This window comes from Odocoileus virginianus, chromosome 22, assembly GCF_023699985.2.
Source record: "Odocoileus virginianus isolate 20LAN1187 ecotype Illinois chromosome 22, Ovbor_1.2, whole genome shotgun sequence".
Classification (NCBI taxonomy): Eukaryota; Metazoa; Chordata; class Mammalia; order Artiodactyla; family Cervidae; genus Odocoileus; species Odocoileus virginianus.
This window is the reverse complement of record NC_069695.1, coordinates 6035358-6059141: the sequence shown is the minus strand read 5'-3', so window position 1 is coordinate 6059141 and position 23784 is coordinate 6035358. Positions and strand designations below refer to the sequence as shown.

Here is a 23784-nt window from a genome sequence, read left to right as displayed (position 1 = left end):
ATCTTCCCAACCCTGGGATAGAATTTGAGTCTCCTGATCTTCCTATATTGTAGGCAGATTCTTTACCGCTGAGCCACTGGGGAAGCCCACACTGGAACACTACTCAGCCATAAAAAAGAACAGAATTTTGCCATTTGCACCAACATGGATGGATTTGAAGGCATTATACTAAGTAAAATAAGTCAAAGAAAGATAATACTGTATGATATCACTTATATGTGAAATCTAAAATGGTGTTTCCCTGGTGGTAAAGAATCTTCCTGCAATGCAGGAGACCCAGGTCTGACCCCTGCTTTAGGAAGATGCCCTGGATAAGGGAATGGCAACGCCACTCCACTACTCTTGCCTGGAAAATTCCATGGACAGAAGTGCCTGGCGGGCTACAGTCCATGGGATCGCAAAGAGTCAGACACAACTGAACAACTAGCCTGTCGTATCACAGAAAACTAGTGAATAAAACAGAAAGAAGCAGACTCACAGTTATAGAGAACAAACCAGTGGTTATGCATTGGGGGAAGGACAGTGCAAGGATTGGGGAGTGGGAGGTGCAAATGGCTGGCTGAAAGATAGTTTCAAGGATGCATCGTACAACATGGGGAATAGAGCCAATATTTTGCAATAACTTTAACTGGAAAATGACTTTTAAAAATCATATAGAAATTTAAAAATTAAAAAAAGACACAGGATGCTAGTTGACGAAGATCGCACAGTAGCAATGAAATGGAATGAGCAACTTTGGGTTTGCTTTTTCTCAGGACTGCACTGAGCCATCATCAGGTGCTAGTCATTTTGAAACTGACCTAAAGACTGCAATTCCACACCGCCCCCCCACCCCGCCACCTTGTTAGATTATAATTTTTTCACTTAGCTACTAGAAAAACCAAGGAAACAAAAGTAGAATATGTAACTCATTATTAGTACTGCTCCTGGATAGTCTCCTAATGGAGGTGCCCTCTTCGCACTCCAGAAGTTTGCACGTTTGGTGAGAAATCATTCCGTTTAGGATTGCAAAGAGTATGCTTAGACAGAGGTGAGAGCGAGATGAGAACTGGAAGGTAAGGCCCCGAGTCTCTAACGGGGATGGTTACGCCCACTGCAGGCTTGCCCTACTCTGCAGACTTGATAAGCCTGGCAAGCATCTGTTTCCGGTGCGAGGTGGGGGAGGTCTTTGAGTTTTATGGTGTGGTTTTCTCTGTGAAACGACTGTGTGATGATAGCTGAGTTGTGATGAAGATGAATTTCCTTTGAACTGTAATGCTCTTCTCTCTGGTTCCCAACACAGCTTTGCAAATCAAGGGTGGTTTTCTTGGCTCCGACTCCTGGTTTTTCACGCTTGCCGAGTGCACTTTGACTTTTAAAGTCAGCTCATGTGTGAGGCCCATGGGACCAGAAGCTCTTTTCATATCCTTTACATTCTGGAAGGTGTTGGATTAGGATGATTTTAGTGAAATAAAGGCTGAGGTATGCTGCAATTTGTCTAGAGTAACAATGATTCTTAAAACCAGTATAGTAAATATGCAGACACCTAAGGGGATAGACTTGGCACCTTGAGAACAGAAAGTTAATTCAAAACAGTAAATTTCAAGTTTTCATAAATGTTAACTATATATTTGAAGAGAGACATGTATTCTGTTTCATCATATTTTATTACCAGTAGAAACATTTTTGTCTTATTTCTCAGGAATTATGTTCTTTAAAAGTGTATAGAAAATGAAATAAGAAGGTTAAAAAATAGTTCACTGCTTTTTAGTCATTTCTACCATAAACATGTTATTGTGCACTGTCAAACATGATCCAAAACATAAAAATAAAAATCAAAGAATTCTTGACATCCTTCGGAGAACGCAAATTCTACCCGCATAGTATAAACTTTAGAGAAAATGTCAAGTTAGTCATGTTAAAGTTGACATTTAAAATTATTTATTACAATAAAACGATCTGCCTACCATGTTAAAACTAATAATAACAACTAGTTTCTAGTATAACTTTTACATATCTGAATTGTTTATTAGAAATATTCATTATGTGCAATTTTGTGTCAGCAGCATATTTAGTTGTTTGATCGAAAGGCTGTATAAGACATAATTCAATTGTGAAACAGATCGCCAGTCCAGGTTTGATGCATGAGACAAGTGCTCAGGGCTGGGGCACTTGGATGACCCAGAGGGATGGGATGGGGAGGGAGGTGGGAGGGGGGTTCAGGATGGGGAACACATGTAAATCCATGGCTGATTCAGGTCAATGTATGGCAAAAACCACTAAATATTGTAAAGTAATTAACCTCCAACTAATATAAATAAATGGAAAACAAAACAAACAAAAAAAAGAGACATAGTTCCTACTCTTGAAGAGCTTAGAATCTGTTGAGGTAGATCCATGAGCAGATAATTTGAGTATAACCTGGTAAAGTTTGTTAGTGCTTTGAACACAGTATTGTGGTAATAAAGAGGAAAATAACACCTAAGGGGGAACAGTTAGAAGTGGGAAATACAAAGGGTCTGAAATTAGCTCAAAAGACGGTTAAGGTTGAAGTCAGATTAGAGAAATAATTAATGAATGGAATTGACCAGCTATAGGAGAAAAGAGAAAGTTTTATGGTCTCAATCATAAGAAGGCATTAGATGAATGAACGGTGGTTCCCAGAATTGAGATTAGGTGTAGAAAAAGTGAAGCATGTTGGAGGAGAAGACCCGCTGCATTCAGGTACCTATAGTGATTCAACTGGATTTATTCAGGAAAATGCCTTCAGGAATCTAAACCGTCTAGGAGAGGTCAGACTGATAATAGTAACTGGGAAGTGCTGTTCTGCAAGTGATCACAAAAATCCATAAGACCCAATGCCATCTTGAAGGAAACCCAGGGAAGAGGGAGGTTTAGTAGCCATAAAGTAGGAGTCATGATTTTCTTCCTATTCTATCGGCACCAATCAGCTTTGGCTAATGAGGCCATTTACATTCTGGAAGGACTTAGGGTTATATATGATCATGTTAATTGCTATTATTATTAAATTGGGAGGATATATTAAATATGCCTGTAGCTCTTAGCTATGAATAGGGCATCATTTATCCCTGTCTGTGGGACAACCCCACTTTAAATATTTCCATGCCCTAGGATTCTGTTCACCCATATTTTCTCCCAGCCCCATTTGTGAAAACTGACATGTCATAGCTTGGTTAGGAATGTGTTCTAGTACCATAGAAAAAAGACTGAGCAGAGTACTCAAGTGATTGAACCTATTGATTTTGGCTCATTAATATCATGCTTCAATAACTGATGCCCAGCACATATTAATTGAAGAACAAATTAATTGCCATTCCCTTTATTGCACTCAATAGCTTTGTTCCAGCTCTGCTGTGTCTGAATTTATGACACTTCTAATCTCAGGATCTGCTTACCAAAGCCTCACACAATGTATCTCGATGCTCTAAAAGAATTAAAGGATAGTTATCTAGTAAAGATTACTTTTGAAGTTTCCAACCCATGTAAAATACTGTTACATAATTGACTTGTAAATGTGTGTCCACTGACTAAGTTTAAGGCAAGTTATTCTGTTTTCTGCTTCCTCTTCCCCCAACCTTGTCCATCCCCATATTAATACTCTTTCCAGTTCATTGTTCAAAACAGTTTGGGAAATATGTTGCTACATTTAAGAACATTCCTTATACAACCATCTGACTGCCTCTCACTCTCCGTCACAAGTATTCTGATTATTAGATAATCAGCCCAAGAACCTTCTGCATGACTACTTGTCCTATTGAAACGTTCTCTCTGTTCCTTCTAGATACAGGTGTTAAAGGTTGTCTTTGTTACAGATGCATCATTTCAGGCATCTAGTTCAGAACAAATGTGTATTTTTATAAAGCCTTCTCATAATATGCCAATAGCTCAGTTATTGTGTTCTGGTTATTATAGATAGAGAAAGAAGACTTCTAAACAATATTTTCATGACTCATCTATGAGTTAGACACATAATCCATGTCTACAAATACCCCAGTCAAGATTTCTAATTAAAACCATGTTGACTTTAGTCCTTTTTTTTCTCTAGCATTTGGTTACTTACATTATTTACAAGCTGTTATCCAACTGTGAATCTTCGAGATTATCCCCTTCTGTAAATTCATCAATGTTTCATATATTCTCCTGGGAAATATCAGCATGTTTCTTGTCTGAGGTTTCAGCACAGGTAAGTTAGCATCAGGGACACAAATGTCTTGTTTTTGGCACTCCCACTTGTGTGGTAGTGTAGCAATTAACATGAAGAAAAGACAAATATCATTGAAAAAATGCTCTGTACAGCTTATGATGAACATTTATAGATCGCTATAAATTATGACTTTTTGGCAGGATCGTCAAGAGTGAAAACTTGCATTGGTGTTTAATCTTGGATTAAAGACTGATAACAAGCTTCCTTATTTTCAGCTTTGAAACAGCAGCAGAAGCAGCAGCAGAATGTATCCATTGAATGAACCAATTTTTCAAGTTCAGGCCATTGTGGAAGAAAATGAGAAGTTTGATAATTTTGATTTTAATGGGTGCAGTTTTACAAGTTCTGCATTCTCTTACAACAGCTTCCTATTTGGAATAATTTTTACATGTTACTTGTTGAGATTTCAGCCTGTATTAGTGAATACAGGCTCTATGTCAGAGTATGAAGGAGATGAAAGAAGTTAAGAAAACATTTTTCCCATTCTAGGCATAATCTTTATAAATCTAGTTTCTTTTAACATGATTGCCAGAATTGGCCTCAGGAAAAATTTAAAGGCACATCTGAACTGAATGAACCAAGCAACAGGAAAGTCAACTCTAAATCACAGAGGCCCAAAAAAAGGGGGATATATAGGCAGAAATAAAAGTTTTTAATCTATGTAGGGCCTTTCTCTTGGCCAGATCAATTATTTACCACCCCTAGATACTGAGAATGTATTTTAAATACAGTACTAATTAAGAAAAGTCTGAATATAATAAATCTTGAATAATATATTCTTGTTTGTTTATTGCAGTGAATATCACTTAATTCTGATTACTCAGAAAATATTGCTGTTTAACTGGATCTGAAATGAACTGGTGTTAGAATTAATGAGAGTGAATATTCTTATGATATCCATTCCAAGAGTGAGTTTCCAGAAGTATATCTATATGATAGCAATGGGGTCTATGAGTAAATTGATAACAATAGTAGGTTTTATCATGAACCTTTATTAAGGAAGAAACAAAGGTGCTTTTCTGTAGACTTTTGTAGACATGATATATCCTCAGCTTCTCCTGTGTAATTGGAAATAATGAAGATTTTTATAAGGCCAGATATTCCCTATGGCCCCTAAAATTCTGTCTAGGTAAGTAATTTTATGTGTCTGCTTTATCAAGGAGGAAAGATTGTCTCCTCATATCTTTTTTCCTTGTCATTTATTGAAGGTGGAACAAAGAATTTTCTTTTTAGTACAGGTCATGAGTAACATTGCTCTCTCTCAGAACTTTATCACAGAGCCCACTTTTATCTCTTTTGATACTTTTCTACAGTGCTAATACCAGTGTGTTGCTTTCAAGCTGGGAAATCAACGACTTACTAACCAATCATTTTGGTGAATTAATTTCTGCTAAAGTAGCTATGACTGAAAACAGATAATGAGTCACTCTTCCAAGTAACCATGGTTGCTTTTTCACATGTAGCAAAAATCCAAAGGCATGCCTACTGTTAGACATTCCAGACTTAAAGAACAGAGTTATAGGGCAACAATTTGGAGCAAAAATAACTTTATCAGTGAAAGCTAATGTAGCCTATGTGGATGGTGACACCCTGGCCCAGAATTCCTGGAGCAGCCATTTAAAATCTTCCGTTACTAGGGCAGACTCTGAGTTAAACAGATATTCAAATCCCTAGTTTTGAAAATATGGTCCTTTGGAAGAAAGGATGCACTTTCTGTAGAGCCTCTTGGAAAGGAAGAGGCTCCACCCTTGGAAAGGAAATTGGTTCTTTCATAGAGTTTGAGGCTTAATCACCAAACTGTTTTAAACACTTCCCTGTGTATCTTTGACAGTAAGTTCTTAGTTTCCTGTCTTGGGGTGAACCTGACAAGTAGATGTAAATAAACTCGGTTGATAAACTGTCAGACACTGGTTAGTCTGCATGTTAATAGTAACTGCCTGAGTATTTTTCCATCAGGAACGGTGGCATTTTTTTCTTAGCTAATCTCAGCCAACTGCTAATATAAGAGGTGAGTTCATAAAACCTGTAGTTTCTCTAAAGAGCTCCAGATCCACAAAGGCAAAATAAATAGCCAACCTTACAGACAGCAAAAGATTTCTTGGTTGTTTGCATCTTGGTAATTTTAGAGTAATGCTTAACACCCGTACTACCCTCTGATTTGCTGCCTTCAGAAATAGATACCCATCTACTATTCAGTTAATTTTCCAGCCTTGGAAAATACAGACTTGTTACATAGAATAAAGTGGTTCAAAATTGAGGATTTTAACAGTTAAGAGATACCACAATGGTAACCCAAAAGGACTTTCCAGGTGGCTCAGTGGTAAAGAATCCGCCTGCCAATGCAGGAGACGCCAGTTTGATCCCTGGGTCAGGAAGATCCCCTGGAGTAGGAATTGGCAACCCACTCCAGCACTCTTGACTGGAAAAGTTCGTGGATAGAGAAGCTTGGCGGGTGATAGTTCATGGGATCACAAAGAGTCAGATATGATTGAGCACACACATACACAAAGAGATCTGTTTGATTTTCTAAGAGACAGAAACATACCTGATGGATCATAGTAAGCAAAACTGCATCCAGTATTTGCCACATAAAAATATTTGGAAGCACTGTCAAGTAACAAGAAAAGTTAAATGTCAGATAGCAGAAGACTTTTATGGCAGAAATAGCCTTAAAGTATAATTAATAAGTTCATCATGGGAAATTTTAGTCCTAGTTTTCTGTCTGTACTTGGCTTATTTCCCAAATAATTAAGTCAGCTTTAGAAAATTTAGAAAACTGCCATGAGACTGGTTTACTCTCTTATTTGTAAGCAGTAATATGTAAGCAGTTTCTTATTTATTCTACTATATGGAAAACCTGTGTCAGATAACTACTGACATTTTTAGAAATATTCTACAGATTTTTCTTTGCAGAACTTTTAGAACATGTAAACAAATACACTGAAATAACTTATAGTCTCTTTAAGGACTTGACGTTTTTGAGGTTTTTTTCATAAAAAGAGTTCTATAAAGCTTTATGTTTCAAAGGAAATTTATATAGATATTTTCACATAATTTTTAAGCATGACACAGTATATCAGGGTATTATCAAGTCCAGCAAAGCTTACATGATAATGTAAAAAAATGTCCATTGAGAACATATCAATAGCCTAGGTTCAGTTCAGTTCTGTTGCTCAGTCGTCTCCGACTCTTTGTGACCCCATGGACCACAGTACGCCAGGCTTCCCTGTCCATCACCAATTCCCGGAGCTTGCTCAAACTGCAGCTACGCTCAAACTCAAAATAGGCTAGGTAGGATTCCTTTTTCCTGTGGGCTAAAGCAGAATTCAAAATATTGACTGTCATATATGTTAAAACACCCACTGCCATTAATTAAGTTTTATCTGTCTCTACTTGTCAGAGCAAAATGCCTATTTAAAAATATTCTTAGTTTGGAGGGCTGCTGCAACTAAAAATTTCACCTTAGATTTGCCAGTTTCAGGCAAAACTATCTTAAATTCATCCATTTGTATTGTTTTTTTCATGAGTGGTAACTGTAAGCATCTATGAAGTCAGTCACTGTCCTTCAGACTTACTTGTACCCTTGTCACTGGGCTTTCTGTCAGCAAGTAATCTAACCTGATGAGAGTTTGTAGTTAAGCTTTTTCTGGTGATTGAGGTTCAGGAAGACATTTAAAAGAATTAACACCATGTACCATTGATATTTATTAAAGTTTTGTGGTAATAGTGAAGCTGTAATTTTAGATTTTCAGTAAAATTCATGATTTTGTTTTAGCCGTGCCAAACTGCCTTATATTGAGAAGATGATTCTGAAGGGAGACCTTTGACTTGGGGTTTAGAAAGAGCATCAGGGATATAGTTGCATGCATCTTTCCTGTTTCTGCTCCTGATTTCCCAAGGGACTGAGAGCTTGCTATTAAACACATTAAACAACTGCCATGGCACCTTGAGGACCAGGAAGAATAACAGGAACATTTAAGCCACACTGGTGTGTACCTGATCACGTATCACCTGGGCCAGGGGACAATGTCAGATCGTCACAAAAGAAAGCAAAGCCAACTGGCTTATTTGGAAATTAGACACATTTGAACTTTTGGCTCAGTCTACTTGATTCTAATGCTTTAAGTATCATATGATAACAAGATTATTTCCATTCTCCTGAAATATAAAAGGTGAGTGATAAAATCTTCTTTGAAAGATACTTTGAATTCTTATAAAGTTTGGCCAAAATCAAGCTATACATTTTTCTCCCCTTTCAGATAATCAAGAGTAAGCTAATTTTTGAAACCATGAATATTAAGGCAACCATTCCTCCTGTGCTGGAATCTGTTTGCCAGTTGCTCATTCAAGTAGATTTAAGACCACAGTCCAAATGAAGCCCGGAAAGTATAAGTGCTTCCAGAATCAGAAAAACCCTTCCAGGGACTTCCCTAGTGGTCCAGGGGTTAAGACTCCACGCTCCCAATACATGGGGCCCGGGTTTGACTCCTGGTCAGGGAACTAGATTCCACATGCTGCAGCTAAGACCCAACATAGCCAAATAAATATATTTCTTAAAAAAGAAAAGAAGCCATCTCCATCACCCTGAGATGGCTTCAGTGAGCAGAGAAGTATCCCAGTAATCAAGGTGGGGGGTCTGAAATAACAAGAGTGTAGTTTCAAGAACCAAGCCAAGTGCATAAATAAAGCACAGTGCACAATTACAGTTTATCTATATATCAATATCATCTACAGAAAATAACTTTGTGAAAAAAACATTGAATCAGCCATCAAGTATGACAAATAACCAAGAGTTGAAATATCTGTGGAGCCCTGTGGTGCTAGTAATCCCAATAATTTTCACTGAATGGAAGATCCAAGAGGGTTAATTAGTGTTGGCCCCAAGCCAAGTATAGGCAGAAAACCAGGATACATTTTCCCTTCATGAGCTAATAAGTTTTCATTCAGAGCTACTTCTTACATAGTTGGTCCCTGGAGGACTTAGCTGTGCAACATCCTAATTGAATGGACTGATCTCTTTTACTACTAGTCCTACAAAATTCACATGGATCTTTCCCAATCTGCCTTTCTGCCAATTTTTGCCTACCGTGTGTGTTTACTTTGGTGGCATTGTGAAAATAGAGGGGTTGGTGAGGGGAGTGTGCTATTTCTGGTCTAATTCTGTTTTTCATCAAGGCCAGAAATAGGAGTCCCTGATTTGAACCTGGTATTACAACTTTTACTAATGATTTGGCCAAAATTAACAAAATATGTACCAAGCTCCTTTTCTCTCAGACGTATTTGCGTGGCAATACATGGTCATATAGCCTGATACGCATTTCTACCTTTAGAGTAGGAATCTACTGGGGAAGAAAAGAGACAATATAATATAAGGCAAATATAATACAGGCAATATAATATAATATTATGTAATATATATTACGGATATAACAAAAGGGTCACTGCAATAGAAAAAAGTTTACTTGTAAAGGCAATATAATATAACATTACATAATATGATTATGGATATAATAAAAGGGTCACTGCCATAAGAAAAAAGTCAGCTTGTGAGTAGGTTAATGCAGGCTCCTTCGTAGGCTCGTCTTGTTTCCTCTCTACGTTTCCCAGGGACGCGAGTCCCCTGTGGGACTCTAGCTGCCCTCTCTGCCTCTGCTGCTCTTGTCTTTACCTTGCTCACATTTCCACGAGGTCACCAAAAAGTACCTGCTCCTGTTTGCATACCTGGGGCTCTCCTTTCTTCTCAATCATTTAATATTCTAATTGTTGCTCATGTGCTAATTGACCAAAATTTAACAAAATGTTTACCTTGGGAAAACATACACTCCATCTTCCTGATGCACGGGATCACGTACGTGTGACCTTGCCTACTGGCTGAAATGCCTTTGTAATTAACTCCCCAGTCAATACTCAGGGTGGTTTTCGCAGTCATTGACTGCCATGCTTGGAGTGGGGAACACTTTGTGTAAGTTCCTGGATGAGGTCAAATAAGTCAGCGCTATCCCTTGTTTCAACTCTCGCACAGTAAACAAATGTCCTTTTCATGGTTTATTTAGAGCCACATTTTTTGCATTTTTGTGCTTTTAGGTGGTACTTTTTCTGTTTAAAATAACTCCCAAGCATATTGCTGAAGGGCTGTCTGTCTGGTATTCCTAAGCTCAAGAAAGCTGTGATGTGTCATGAAGAATGTATGTGTGTTTAACATCTTTCAGGCCTGAGTTATGGCACTGTTAGCTGTGAGTTCAGTGTTATTGAATCAACAATCTATATTAAATAAGGTCTCTTTAAACAGTTGCTTTTGTTAAGGTGCGTAGTCATGTCTGACTCTTTTGTGACCCCATGGTCTGTGGCTTGCCAGGCTCCTCTGTCCATGGGATTTTCCAGGCAAGAATCCTGGAGTGGGCTGCAATTTCCTACTCCAGGGGATCTGCCTGACTTGGGGATTGAACCCACATCTTCTGCTTGGCAAATGGGTTCTTTATCACTGAGCCACCTGGGAAGCCTCTCTTTAAACAGAAATACATGTAAAACAAGATGATGTATTGATCGCTTGGTGAAAATATTGTAACCAGAAGCTCACAGGAACCTCATTCTGTATTTTCCCTAGAAGTAAGAATAGTTCTTCAGTGTTTGCTAATTTGGTGTTGGTAGTGACTTTATAGAATAAAGCTACCATGAATAATAAGAATCAACTGTGTTTACTTCCTTCTGTAAAAGGATTTGCAGTAGTTGAGAGTTAGTGATAAAAATGCAGTCAAGTAGATAAAAGAAGAATAAAATAAAAGCAAAAACTGAGTCATATAGTTCAGAATTAAAGAGAAGCAAATAGTTTGAATAAGAGAACCTTGATGATTATTGTATTTAAGCAAAAAATTGAACCCAGATCTCCCAGGCAAAAAGATAATGAGCACCGTAGCTTTTCTTGTCAAATTTTAAAAAGTATACAATTTATTGAGAGAGACATCTTTTTCTATTATGCATCCTTAGAGTAACTTTATGGCACAAGCACAGAGGAGATAATGTTTCTAATGGTAGTTCTATAAGTGATGCAGAAAAGGACCTTATGTAATTGCTAGTGTATTGACAAGAAAGCCCAAGGCATAATACTATTTTGTTGTTCTAGGAAGGATTTCTAAAGGGATCTGAATGTTCTGTATATTTCTGGGATGCTGACATGAAATGCAGTACTGTCACATGTATTATGCTGACATTTACATTCTAAAGAACTTCAGATGAGATGATTGTGATGGTGGAGTTACTCAGCTCTCTGGCATATTATAGGAGGAGATATAGTTCAGAAGGTTACAGTTTTGGTGTCTTTGAAATCGCTGCGGGGGGAAGGGGAGGGTGGGATGGATTGGGAGAGTAGCGTTGACATAGATGCACTGCCGTGCAGAACAGATCACTAGGGGGAAGCTGATGTGCAGCGCAGGAAGCTCAGCTCCGGGCTCTGCGAGGACCTGGGGGGTGAGATGGGAGTTGGAGCTGGGGTGGGGGCTTCACCAGGAAGGGGTGGATGTTTACATAGAGCTGAGTCACTTTGTTGTGCAGCAGAAACTAACAGGCACAGCACTGTAAAGCAACTAATATTCCAATTTAAAAAATAAAAATAAAATATAATAAAATTTTATTATTTTTTTAAAAAATAAAAATAAAATAAATCTAGAGAGAGGACATCTGTACTTGCCTGTGGATTAGAGAGTCAGCATGCAGTGACCAGGGAAAGAGGAAGGCCATGGCTTCCAACTGACGCCAGACAACTCCACTTAAGAACATGATGTTAATTAGAAATATCATGCTGCTTGTGAGGCTAAATATACCCTCCAAGCTTTGATTCTTTTAAATAGCCATGCTCATTTTTATTTATTAATCAATCCTATCACTGGCACTAAGAATTTTCTGGTAAGATATGGGGGAAGATATAAAGTATAGGCTCAAATAGTGAGGAAAGAAATGTTAAAAAAAATTCAGCAGAAACTTATAAACTCATTTTTAACCCTCTCGCATATATTTCACTAATTGACTTTTAAAAAATTATTTATTTATTCATTTATCTGTTTGCGTAGGGTCTTAGTTGGAGAACGTAGGCTCTCTCGTTGAGCTGCTCAGACTTAGTTGCCCTATGGGATCCCATCATGTGGGATCTTAGTTCCCGGATCAGTGATTGAACCCTTGTCCCCTCCATTGGAAGGCAGATTCTTAACCACTGGACCACCTGGGAAGTCCCATGAATCCATTTTTGATGCCCAAATTCTTGAGCTTAATTTGTCCTGATTTAAATATTAACCCAATTCTCATCAGAATTTATGAAAATAAGTGTTTACAGCTGCTTCATAAACCTATATTATCAGCAGTTTTATATAGAGGTTTTTATATTGAGTGTTGTGTCTGCATATTATTAAAATATTAAATGGGAAAAACTCATAGAACTTATTCAGAAATAAATGTACAAGTTTTGCCCTGAACTCTATGTAAGGAGATGTTTAAGTAGTAACAGGCTACCAACCTACAGAGAAAAATAAATAAATAAGGGCTTCAGAAAACTGAGGGAAAAACATTTTTTAACCATTATGATTTATGAAAGATATAAACCATTCAGTTTTTCTATTTTTAAAATTAAGAAGAGTAAACAAAAAACTTGATTCAATTAGATGTAACAAATACAATTGAATGGAGATGCAATTTGATTTGTTGAAAACTATTTGAGTTTTATGCAGATTAATTCCTGGTAATGCTTTACTAGAATGTGATAGATTCTGGAAAATATCTACAAAATCAAATATGTGTAAATATTTTAAAAAGCAAGCAAATTTCATGGTGTGGGGAGGGGTGGAAAAAGTAGGGAGATGGAGGGGTGTCTGTCTTGTTGGAGTAAAAGTGATGTAAAATCCTCAGTGACTCATGGCCTTTTAGACACAGTGTTGGTGGTGTAGCTCTAGCCTTTTCTACAGATCCTGTAATTTTGTTCTTTCCAAGAGAATGCTCACTTTTTAAGGAATAAAGAAGAAAATAAATAGAATATTTAGATAATGGCACCAACATTGCTCTATAAAGATGGAGACCAACACTGCCAAGTGGAGATGGAGACGTGACCCAGCCAACAGCACCTCTGGGACAAAGTATTTTTTTTTTTATTTAACGTGGACCTCTTTTGAAGTCTTTAATAAATTTTTTACAATTTTCTTTTTTAAATGTTTTGGTTATCTGGCTGCAAGGCCTGTAGGATCTTAGCTCCCCGAGTAGGGATCAAATCCACACCTCTTGCCTTGGAAGGCAAAGTCTTAACCACCGGACCACCAGGGAAATCCCTGGGGGCATAATAGTAAATGTTCATTCCAGAGTTGACTTTTTAAAAGCCTGGGTTGGGAATTGTAGTACTGGCTGCTCAGAAGAGTCAATGTGTGATGGGAGAAAGTACAAACGACAAAAGTCAGACGTGGGGGACCCTGGGGAAGTCAGGCCTGCCTTAACCTCAGCGGCCCTACCCAGGTTGTACTTGGCCTGCAGAGAGGCTTACCTGCCTCACCAGCAGTCCCATCCCAGTATCTGCTAGAAATCCCGACAGCTGTTTAAGGAGTCTGTGGCTGTCCTCTCAATGGAATGATCATTTCTGATCCACTGTTTTTAAAGCTACTAATTTTCAAAGACCAAATATTAGCTTTCACTTGTCATATCTGACAGATAAACCCTTTAATCCTGCTCACCACATCCTGCAATGTAAAGTGGGCAGATCCTTGGTGATACACGGAATGTGTAGACCAGAACAGGTTTTGGAGATATCTTTTAAAAACCATTCACATGAGAAAACGAAATATTCCTGTCTCTGATGAGCTGTGAAAATAGTACAGATTTGAGAAGCGAAGTGGCATCCTGCTTCTCCCTGGCAAATATTTACTCCTACATTTTAAACACTAGATTAGCTAATGGTAGACTCGATTAGAAACTTAAGTTAGCTAGTTAAACCGTTTGTCATTTAGCAAAGTAGCCCCTCTACACAGAGGCCATCAGTCATGTTTTGTATTAAGACCCCTAACTCTGAAGGGCCATCAGCAAACTCCTAGATTATCTCATTTTGTTCCTCGTCCAAACCCAGCAGAATCTGGGTCAGCCATATTACAAAAATAGCTTCCCTTCTAAAGTAGAATTTCAGAGTTTATCTAAGAAGTGGATTCCCAATTTTATTCTAAATGCAATTACATTTGCATAAATGTTATAAACAACTGTCCTGGAATAGAAGGGCTGCATAAAGTGAAGTATATCCCTGCATTTTCACTTAGAAAGAAGCACAGTACTCAGCACTGTGTCCTGTTTCACAGCTCAATGACTGATGTTATTAACGGCATATAAAAGTGCTCATTTATTGTTCTTCCTTTTTGCATCAATTTTCATGCCCAAATACAAATGCCCTGACTTTAGGCATTTATATTCTTGAAGACAGTACAGTGATGCCTTGTATTTAAAAACTATAGGCTGTGGGTATGGACAGACCTGAATTCAAGCACCAGGCTTGCCAATCATTAAATGTGTGGTTCTGGGCAAGTTCACTAATGTGTCTTTGTTTCAGCATTTTCATTTGGAAAGCCCCCAAAGCTTATTGTGAGGATTAAATTAAATTTTGCATTAATGTGACTAAATAGGAGTTTGCTAATATTAATTCCAATTATATAGTCTGACAGCTCAACAAGTGGTTGTTAATTTTCTACTTATATCTAACTGCCAGAGTAGAATAGAATAAAATATTGGCACAAATTTCAGTTAGTTTTGTTTTCCAAGTGTATTATTTGTATTAGTTTTGTCTCCTTATATTGCCTTCATTCCTATTAGAAATTATTTATTTTATAGTTTTGTTTTAAAAATATGTAATACATTCATATGGTTCAAAATTCCAAAGACACAAAAAGTTAACAGTGAAAAGTATCTTTCCCTTCCTTGTCTCCTGGCTACTTTTTCTCCCCAGAAGCAAATCTTCCAAATCCATTTTATGCATATGTAATTAAACAATTGGATTCACATATTCTATTCTGTCTCTTTTTTTATGCATGAAATTATCATATTATTAGCTTGCCAAAGCAATGCATGACATCCAGTTAAATGTGTAATATTTGGGACACACTTACACTAAAAGATTAACTGTTGTATCTGAAATTCAAATTTAATAGAGTCCCGAATTTTATTTGCTAGCTCTGGCATCCCTCAGTCACTGTTCACATTGCTCAGCATCTTGTTTGTCTGCTTTTGGTTTTCAATTTTTTTCATGTTTGAAAAAATGTAACTGGGATAGTTTTAAAACTCCCCATACTCAAGTCACAGACTACAGATCAATTTCATTGAAATCTCTAATGCTGTACTTGGGCAACAGAGTTTTCTTTACGCAATTGTCTTTAATCAAGGAATAATTTACTCACAAAAAATACACTCATTTTAACTGTACCAGTTCAATGATCTTGGATAAATGCATACTCCTGTTTTTACTTAATAATATATTTTGGCAATCACCCAAACATGATTTCTTAAGTGTGTAGGTGCTTTAGAACAAGCATTGTATTTTATACTACTTTCTTACTAGCACTTGAACACTTCATATGTTGTGTTTCAGATGAATGCAAGTTGATTAACCACACAGTCCTTTAATGCAGTAATTATTTAGGTTTAATGCACAAAATGAGCAATGTTATTAATAAATGTTTACAACACTAATTACAAAAACATGCAGAAATTGCAAAGAGTAGTTGCCAGCACTGCTTTATACCAAGGGACCACCTCCACCTACTTACTGTCTCCTCATTGGCCAAGTGATGAGACCGGAGCTTTACCCACACTGTAGACCCCCCTCCCCTCTTACACAAGCAGGATCTGAGACCCAGGTTAAAATAAAATAGTAAGTAGAGGAGCTGGGTTTTGTTTTTTAATTAATTCATTTATTTTAAATTGGAGGATGCTGGCTTTATAATATTGTGCTGTTTCTGCCGTATATCAACATGAGTCAGCCAGACACACACATATGCCCCCTGCCTCTTGAACCCCCCCTCCCACCTCCCATTGCTGACCTCAAAGTCTCCCTCAGGTCCCAATCTGGCTTAATTTTGAGACTCCGGTTCTCTTAACAGTATTCAAAACCTCCTCTTTTTAATTTGGAAAAAGATCCAGAACAGCAGTTTCTGTTTCTCGGTGGATGACGACCTCAGCTAAAATGCCTTCTTGAGAGAACCAGCCAAGATAAACCAAACAGAAAAAATTCCTCTGGGCTCAAGCTTCTTTCGTGGCTGCTAAATCCTTTAAGGTCATTCTGGATTTTGTGCCTTTTTTTTTTTTTTTTGGTTCACCTGCTTTGTATCACCTGAGCGTGAATGGCTTATAAAATTAAAAGTTGAGCAAACATAATGACCAGTTGTGATTTAGGGGGAAAGGAAGCAGTGTCTCTTGCTAATGAACCATATCTTTCTGCTCAAATTGGATGCATGTCATGTGCATGTCTTGATGTGTGACTAAATGAAGGAATTGAATTAAGATACTCGAGGGTGGATAACTTGTCCTGCACATAACAAGCATGTTCACCCTCTTCCTTTCTGGACGTGCTTTATGAAATGCACGGTGTAGAGGCAGACCAAAAATGATTTCTAGTTTCTGCAGCAGAGAACACAATGTGAATATCTGTTTCACAGTCATTTCCAGATAATGATGTCTTCCAGTTAAGACACAGGTTCAGGGAGGAGAGAAGAAACTGACTTTTATTTCCGGCTTAACTGCTTTTATCTGTCTCCCTACTTATGGCACTTTTGAAAGTCTTACATGTAGCCGATGTTCAGTGAATGTTTATTGAACTGTCTTGACATTCTCCTTTACAACTGAGGGTATACAGTGTTCTGGGTATCTTGGCAATGTGGAGACATCCGTGGGGCTGAATCTGAAAGCATAGTTATCGTGGAATCAGAGACCGTGGAGCTGCAGTGGAATCTTAAATTCTTTTAATTTTGACAACTTCAGTTCACGTAGAAGCATCTTTAGAAGAGCAGCTAAACTTGAAATCTTAACATTCAGCAAAAAGTAGATGAGAAAGAACTCTTTAAGACCCAGTGAGTTTCAGGGAGAACTTGATGCTTGGCAGTCTATGGCAATGCGGATTTACTTAAAGAAGAAAAAAGACATCCATGAAACCACAGTTTCAGTTATTCCAGCAGTTTGGAATTGGGTCTCAGCCCAGATTCCAAAGGATAATGCTGTGACAGCATCAAAGAAATTGTAAGTAGCTCTCTCTAAAGGCTACGAAAGAAGAAAAAAGTGGAAACCAATTAGCTTCTTCATTTTTATTAATTCTCTTAGTGTTTTGTTAGTTTTGTGGACTGGCCTGAAGTCTCCTCACTCTTTTTCAGAAGTACCATGATGCGTGCTTTGCTCTCCGTGGGTTGCCTGTCTTTTCATGGGTATTACTCTTAGTGTACCCTCTTTTCATTGAGAGATCAGTCTTTAGAAGCTCAGAACGATGTATTTCTCTTGCTGGGAGTTTATAAAATCTCTTTGGTCCAGACCAGGCCTGTCGTTCTCTCACACTAGTTTCCACCTCATTTTATCCTCTGTCTTCAGGCCACTTGCATTTGAGTTTTTGGTGCCCTTTTGCCTATGGCTCCTTTTGTTTCTAGAATCAGGTAATTCAAGTATGTCTTTGTAAATTCTAGCAGGGAACAATTTGGTGTCTCCTCTTGACGTCTCACCATTTTACTGCATCTTCTTTCAACACACAGCTTTAGATTCAGTATATTAGTAAAAGTGCAAATTATTACAGATTTAAATAAACGCCACCAGTAAAGAGCAGAGCAGTTTCCCCAAGTTAATGATTTACAGTAGCTTTTAGAATCTTAAAGAACTCAACAAATGTGGGCTGAGCCCATTTACAATACAGATATTTAGAATGTGTTATGACATCCTTGTGGCCAACAAGGAGCAAAATGCCAAGGGGAGGGGCTTGACAGGTTTGACTTTGTATCCTCCCCACCGTCGTTTTCGGTGTCCCTCCGTCTGCCCATGGACATTACTCTGCTGTGTCTTCTCTACTTTCGTTAATACAAGTATGTCCTCATCTAATCTTGCCCCTCTTTTCATTATCCAGTCAACAAAATATCTTCCATTTCTTTTTATCAGATACACTGCTAATGAAAATTCGCTTTGGTGACTGTGGGAGTAATGAGTTAACTTAAGGCAGGGAAAGATGGAGGGAAGGAGAAGAAAGAGGCAACAGAGGGTGAGATGGTTGGACGGCACCACTGACTCAATGGACATGAGTCTAAGCAAACACCGGGAGATAGTGAAGGACCTGGAAGGCTGGTGTGCTGCAGTCCATGGGGTCGCAAAGAGTTGGACATGACTTAGTGACTAAACAACAACAATAGTGAGGAAACTAGTTAACATATTATTAATACTTCTTAGGGCAAATTCTTGCCCTAAGGCAGTTAAAATTATTTCTTTTACTAGACTCTTTATGAATGTCTGTATCATCATGACTTCATGAGAATTTAAGGCACTGTGACTTGGATAGATGCTGGGGTCCAGGAAAGTCTCAGTTAACCTCAAAATAACTGTGCATTGAGGCCACTTTTACTGAACAACTATGGGAAAAAAAGATATGGGGACACACAAGATACAACGTGCATTGTATCACACAGGGAAGATCAACTATAACCTTTATTTTAAAAATATGTGGCGGTTGAAATATAAAATGGATAAATTAAGTAAAAAGTTTCCTAATCCCCTGTAAGATGCCTGTAATACAAGTTCTGAGAGTTTAGGGTAGCTAAAATTTGTCCACAAGCCGACCTGCCTCCAGAGTCTAATCCCTAACTGAGAAATTAAATTTATTCTCTTTCCAAGAATCAAGTCCAGAGTAAAAACAGTGGCTCAGTAGCAACTTCATTCTTCAGTTTACATATAATGTGCATTATTTGTATGCTATGGTGAGAATGCTTTCTTGAATTTCCCTGAAATACTAGCCCTTTTCATACATTTAAAACATGATCTTGCTCTTATTTGAAGTACAGGTTACTTTTAGCATATATCCTCAATAGTGGATATCCAATGCAATGTGTCACTCCATTAAGAGCTTGCATTCTACAGGAAATAATGAGTGACAGGAAGACAGATACCAGTGGGGCAGAAGGGCTAGTCAACAAATTAAAGTAGGGTGATACCCAGGGCTTCCCTGAAGACTCAGACAGTAAAGAATCTGCCCACAATGCAGGAGACCTGGGTTCAGTCCCTAGGTCAGGAAGATCCCCTGGAGAAGGGAATGGCCACACACTCCAGTACTCTTGCCTGGAGAATCCCATGGACAGAGGAGCCTGGCGGACTACGGTCCTTGGAGTTGCAAAGAGTTGGACATGACTGAGCGACTAACATTTTCACCTTTCATGGAGAGTGAATGGGAGCCTTCTTTACATTTGGGTGCCCTCCAAGATCTCTCTGATGAAGAAACATTTAAACTGAGAACTGAATGATAATAAGGAGACAGCTTGTGAAAACCGGCAGAACAGGAAAGTTCCCCAGCAGTCCAGTGGTTAAGACTCCACGCTTCTATTGCAAGGAGTGGGGGTTTGATCCCCAATCAGAGAACTAAGATCACACATGCTTCACAGTGCAAAAAAAAAAAGAAGGCAGCAGTGGAGACCATCAGTGCCAAAGTCCTGAGACAGGATGAAAGTTGGCTCCTTCAGGAAAAGAGAGTTGGCAGAGGAGGGTCAGAGGAAGGTCATACGGCACTTTGTAAGGTAAAAGAAGAACTTTGGGTTTTATGTTCAGTTTGATGGAATGCCATTGGAAAATGTTAAGCAGAAGAGAGGCATGGTCTGACGTACACGTTTAAAAGATAGCTCTGCCTGTTCTGTGGAGGATGGATGGGGGAAAGGCAAAATTGGAGACCTGAAGACAAGTTAGGAAGCTCTTATTAATTTCAGTGAGCATACAGTTCGTGCAGATTAATATCCTTCTGACAGTGAAAGGGGAGGCTATTAATAGAATAGAAGGGGGAGACTGGGCCTGGCTGAGCCTCCAGGATATGTGGTTGCTTGTGGCTTTTATAGTTGTTCTGGGAGGATGAGAGGAGCAGAACCTGTTAGGTCACTTCATTTAATCCCCACTAACAAACACCCAAAGTACCCAGCACATAGTAGGTGTCCAGTACGTGTTTGTTGAGTGAGTGAATGGGTAAATAAGGGAATGTGGGAGAAATTAGCATCCTATCCTTATAAATGTTGCTGCGTTACAAGTATATCGCACAGTCTAATTTTGATTCTATTAATAAAACACACTCCTTTTTTCAATTTTTTTACACAGTCCTTCATTGTTGCTGCTCTTTCCATGTTTCTAAACCATCTCACACATACTCCCATTTTCTTCCTTCATCTCTTCCTCTCTCCTGGGGTGAGTGTCCTACATACAAACTTTCTGTAAATGTGTTTGCTGCACTAGTTTTTATCAAAGGCAGGAATCAGAGAGGCTACAGAGAGTCTAAGCATCCCCAGGCAACTTTTCGATCTTCTCTTTGAAGCGTCCTGTGCCATTTTTAATGCCCAACCTTGGAAGGCCTCCACCTGGGCAATCTGTCAGGGTTCATTTAACAAGGCTGATGGTAAGCAGTGCCCTAACATTCCACTTGCTCCTTTGACAGGGACCCCCCTCCTTGGTCCTCTTCTGTCCCTCCAGGAAAGAAGTACCACCTTTCTCCCAGGTAAAGAAAACTAGGAGTCATGTCCATAAGACTGCATGCCACTTTTTACAGGTAGAGATGCTTTTGCATGTTGTATGTGTGCATGCATGCTAAGTTATTTCAGTTGTGTCTGACTCTGTGCGACCCTATGGCTTATAGCCCGCCAGGCTCCTCTGTCCATGGGATTCTCCAGGCCAGAATACTGGAGTGGGTTTCCTTGCCCTCCTCCAGGGGCTCTTCCTGACCTAGGGATTGAATCTGTGTCTCTTATGTCTCCTTCATTGGTTGTATAAATTTTGCCAAATTCTCAGCACAAATGACTATCTCAGTCTCCTACTTTGCATTACAGGCACAGAAAAAATTCAACTTTGGTTATTTTATCAAATTTGTATTTTTAAAAAGATTTGACTGCTCTGGGTCTTCATTGTGGCATGCAGACTTCAGTAGTTGTGACACACGAACTCGAGAGCACACACATGCTCTGTGGTTATGGCATGTGGGCTCTTAGTTCCCCAACCAGGGATCGAACCTGCATCCCCTGCATTAGAAGGCGGATTCTTAACCACTGGACCACCAGGGAAGTCCAAGATTTATATTTTAGATCATAAATATTTCTGGCTTATTTCATAGACATTCAAAGCAGACATATCTTCCAACTAGATCAAGTTGAATATTAGTAGAAGACTGGCTTTTAGGGAGTGTATACACAGACCTAATGATCTTCTTTCTATGCTTGGTGAAACTGCGTATATATGTTCTTTTGTGTGTGTGTGCATTTGTGCATGTGTCTATGTGCATATATTCCAGCTTGCATTCTTATACTCATTCCCCATATTTTATCCTACACATTTATGTTGCTTAAGAGAATGTAATTCTATCTACCATGAGATAGTGTATCATTTGCTGACTTTCGTGATCATTCAACGGTGACACATTTCCTGTACTTGGATTTATAAAACTATTTCTGTTTAAGATTCTAGGGAAATTCAACTCTTTCAGATGATGCTGAAAGATTTCAAGGTATATGTTATCATTTGCTTCACTAGGGGAAAGGCGACGAACTTAGTGTTAGTCTCTTGTTTGTCATTATGTAAACACGAGCTAGAAAATTGGCTGCTGAGTAACATTATCAGAGAAGAGCAGAGCGAACTTTTTTCTAGAATATAAACCCCCGGATAGACACTTCCCTGTGACTAGGGGCTTCCCTGGTGGCTCAGACAGTGAAGAATCCGTCTGTAGTGCAGAAGACCCCTGTTCGATCCCTGGGTCAGGAAGATCCCCTGGAGAAGAGAATGGCAACCCACTCCGTTATTCTTACCTGGAGAATCCCATGGACAGAGGAGCCTGGAGGGCTACCATCCATGGGGTCACATAGAGTCAGACACGACTAACACTTTGACAAATAGTCACACACGATGGTGTGTATATTCACTTTAGCATATTCAACAGAAATGTTTAGAAAGAGCAAATGTCAGACTTCTGTCTTTTGTTATTCTGGGTAACTAAAAGTTATACTCCTGGAATTTAATATGCAAGCTTTTAACTTTCATAATTTTGCCTCTTATTGTAATAATAAAATATACCAAATGGGCTTGAATTTCAACAGGAAAACCTTTAGTTTAACTATATGGTCAAAGTTACTGGAACCGTAAGAAGCAAGAGAGTGAAAGAAATATATTTGAATTTTCCTTTTTAAAAACTTGATGGAAATGATATAGGGAGAACATTCTTTGATGTTGCAGAAATTGATTTCCAAGAATTTCTTCAAGGCACAGACCTTCTATAAACTAGACAGTATCGGATACAGCAAATGTATTCTGCATGTCAGTTAGCTTATTATGATTTTTAGCCCTAAAATGCTAGCATTTATCGTTCAGTGTTTTGACTTACCATGGTGAATTATGATAACTGTCCTTTTGTCCAAAAATGTGTGTATGCTAAGTTGCTTCAGTCATGTCTGACTCTTTGTGACCCTGTGGACTGTGGCCCGCCAGGCTCCTCTGTCCATGGGATTCTTTCCCACCCAGGGATCGAACCTGCGGCTCCTTTGTCTTCTGCATTGCAGGCAGATTCCTTACCCACTGAGCCACCTAGGGAGCCCATTCCTTACCCACTGAGCCACCTAGGGAGCCCATACACTACTATGTATTAATATAAAATAGATAGCATTATCAGAGAAATGCAAATCAAAACCACAATGAGGTACCATTACACGCCAGTCAGGATGGCTGCTATCCAAAAGTCTACAAGCAATAAATGCTGGAGAGGGTGTGGAGAAAAGGGAACCCTCTTACACTGTTGGTGGGAATGCAAACTAGTATAGCCGCTATGGATAACAGTGTGGAGATTCCTTAAAAAACTGGAAATAGAACTGCCATATGACCCAGCAATCCCACTTCTGAGCATACACACCAAGGAAACCAGATCTGAAAGAGACACGTGCACCCCAGTGTTCATCTCAGCACTGTTTATAATAGCCAGGACATGGAAGCAACCTAGATGCCCATCAGCAGACGAGTGGATAAGGAAGCTGTGGTACATATACATCATGGAATATTACTCAGCCATTAAAAAGAATTCATTTGAATCAGTTCTAATGAGATGGATGAAACTGGAGCCCATTATACAGAGTGAAGTAAGCCAGAAAGATAAAGACCATTACAGTATACTAACGCATATATATGGAATTTAGAAAGATGGTAACAATAACCCTATATGCAAAACAGAGAAAGAGACACAGATGTATAGAACAGACTTGTGGACTCTGTGGGAGAAGGCGAGGGTGAGATGTTTCAAGAGAACAGCATCAAAACATGTATATTATCTGGGGTGAAACAGATCACCAGCCCAGGTTGGATGCATGAGACAAGTGCTCGGGCCTGGTGCACTG

The 23784-nt window shown here is 38.7% G+C and overlaps 1 protein-coding gene across 3 annotated transcripts in view; it reads left to right on the top strand.

The window, feature by feature from the left end:
* The window catches only part of RAB27B (RAB27B, member RAS oncogene family), a 171787-nt gene that overhangs the window by 111209 nt on the left and 36794 nt on the right, over positions 1-23784 (top strand). The window contains exon 3 of one of the 3 annotated variants that reach the window (XM_070452500.1): positions 20856-20915. The exons of the other annotated variants lie outside the window; for them this stretch is intronic. The gene's annotated coding sequence lies outside the window, so the exon portion shown is untranslated. The remainder of the gene's footprint in view (positions 1-20855; positions 20916-23784) is intronic. 3 annotated transcript variants of the gene reach the window in all.